The sequence below is a fragment of the Sorghum bicolor genome, chromosome 2 (genome assembly GCF_000003195.3).
Source record: "Sorghum bicolor cultivar BTx623 chromosome 2, Sorghum_bicolor_NCBIv3, whole genome shotgun sequence".
Taxonomy (NCBI): domain Eukaryota; kingdom Viridiplantae; phylum Streptophyta; class Magnoliopsida; order Poales; family Poaceae; genus Sorghum; species Sorghum bicolor.
Window position 1 is genome coordinate 6,417,740 of NC_012871.2, and position 2,513 is coordinate 6,420,252.

Genomic DNA, 2,513 nt, shown 5'->3' on the forward strand with positions numbered 1-2,513 from the left:
GATTGAATTTGTTATTGATTTATTACCTGGGACTGCACCCATATCTAAGAGACCTTATAGAATGGCTGTTAATGAGTTAGAAGAACTTAAGAAACAACTAAGGGAGTTACAGTCTAAGGGGTATATCCGTCCTAGTTTCTCACCTTGGGGAGCTCCAGTTATCTTTGTAGAGAAGAAGGATGGGACACAGAGGATGTGTGTAGACTATAGATCTTTGAATGAGGTCACAATTAAGAATAAATACCCTTTGCCTAGAATAGAGGACTTGTTTGACCAGCTGAAAGGAGCTTGTGTGTTTTCCAAGATAGATCTGAGGTCAGGTTATCACCAGTTGAGGATTAAACCCAGTGATATTCCAAAGACTGCTTTCACCACTAGATATGGACTTTATGAGTATACAGTTATGTCTTTTGGGTTGACTAATGCCCCAGCTTATTTTATGTATCTGATGAATAAAGTTTTTATGGAGTATTTGGATAAGTTTGTGGTAGTCTTTATTGATGATATCTTGATCTACTCCAAGAATGAGGAAGAACATGAGGAACACCTAAGACTTGTGTTGCAGAAATTGAGGGAACATCAGCTCTATGCCAAGTTGAGTAAATGTGACTTCTGGTTGAAGGAAGTGTCTTTTCTTGGTCATGTCATTTCAAATGGTGGAGTTGCTGTTAGTCCGAAGAATGTGGCAGATGTTCTTAAGTGGAGTCCACCTCAGACTGTTGGGGAGATCAGAAGTTTTCTTGGAATGGCCGGTTACTATCGGAGATTCATTGATGGATTTTCCAGTATTGCCAAGCCCATGACTGCTTTGTTAGAGAAGGGTAAGCCATTCAAGTGGAATGAACAGTGTCAGGCTAGTTTTGAGGAGTTGAAGAAGAGGTTGACTACTGCACCAATTCTGACTTTGCCTGATGTAACTAAAAGTTTTTCTATCTATTGTGATGCTTCCAAGCAAGGTTTAGGATGTGTACTGATGCAAGAGGGAAAGGTGATTGCCTATGCATCTAGACAGTTGAAGAAACATGAGGTGAATTATCCAACTCATGATCTTGAGTTAGCAGCTGTGGTCCATTCACTGAAAATCTGGAGACACTATATTCTGGGTCATAAGTGTGATATCTACACGGATCACAAGAGTCTGAAGTACATCTTCACTCAGAATGACTTGAACCTGAGACAGAGAAGATGGTTAGAGTTGATCAAGGACTATGAACTGGAGATTCATTACCACCCTGGCAAAGCTAATGTAGTTGCTGACGCTCTGAGTAGAAAGAGTCAAGTGAATATGATGGAAGCCACGGAGTTACCGATGGAACTACTGGCAGAATTTGAGTATCTCAATTTGGGGTTTCTTGCTAATACCCAAGGTACTTCCATGGACATAGAACCAACTCTTGAGCAAGAGATCAGAAAAGGTCAGAAAGAGGATGAAGAGATCAAAAAGATACTTAAGCTGATAGAGGAAGGTAGAGCACCTGGATTCAAAGTTGATCAAGAAGGGATTGTTTGGCACAAGGACCGATTGTGTGTCCCTGATATTCAGAGAATTAAGGATGTGATACTGAAGGAGTGCCATGAATCTGCTTACTCTATTCATCCAGGAGGTACTAAGATGTATCAGGACTTGAAGCAAAACTATTGGTGGCCTGGTATGAAGAAAGAAATTGGTGAATATGTGGCATTGTGTGACACCTGTCAGAGAGTGAAAGCGGAACATCAGAGGCCAGCAGGGTTGTTGCAACCGTTGAAGATACCTGAGTGGAAGTGGGATGAGATCAGCATGGACTTCATAGTGGGATTGCCGAAAACTCAACGAGGTTATGACTCAATATGGGTTGTAGTAGATCGATTGACCAAGGTAGCTCATTTCATACCGGTCAGAACTAACTACCGTGGAGATCAGTTAGCAGAAAAGTATATGGAACGGATTGTGTGTTTGCATGGAGTTCCTAAGAGGATTGTGTCTGATAGAGGTACACAGTTTACATCAAAGTTTTGGGAGAAGCTACATGATGCTTTGGGAACCGAGCTCAGATTCAGTACTGCTTATCACCCTCAGTCCGATGGTCAGACAGAGAGAGTCAACCAGATAGTAGAGGATATGCTCAGGTCTTGTGCTTTACAGTATGGGGATAGTTGGGATGCTAGTTTGCCCTACGCTGAGTTCTCCTATAACAACAGTTATCAGACTAGTCTTAAGATGACTCCTTTTGAAGCCTTGTATGGAAGGAAGTGTAGGACTCCATTGTTCTGGAACCAGACTGGTGAAAGGCAAGTGTTCGGCCCTGATTCATTGAGAATAGCCGAAGAAAGAGTTCAGTTCATCCGACAGACTCTGAAGGCAGCTCAGTCTAGACAGAAGAGTTATGCTGATGTGAGACGAAGGGAACTTGTATTTCAGGCAGGTGATTATGTATACCTGAAAGTGTCTCCGATGAGGGGTCTAAAGAGGTTCAATGTCAAGGGAAAGCTAGCTCCAAGATATGTTGGTCCTTTCAAGATTTTGGAGAGGA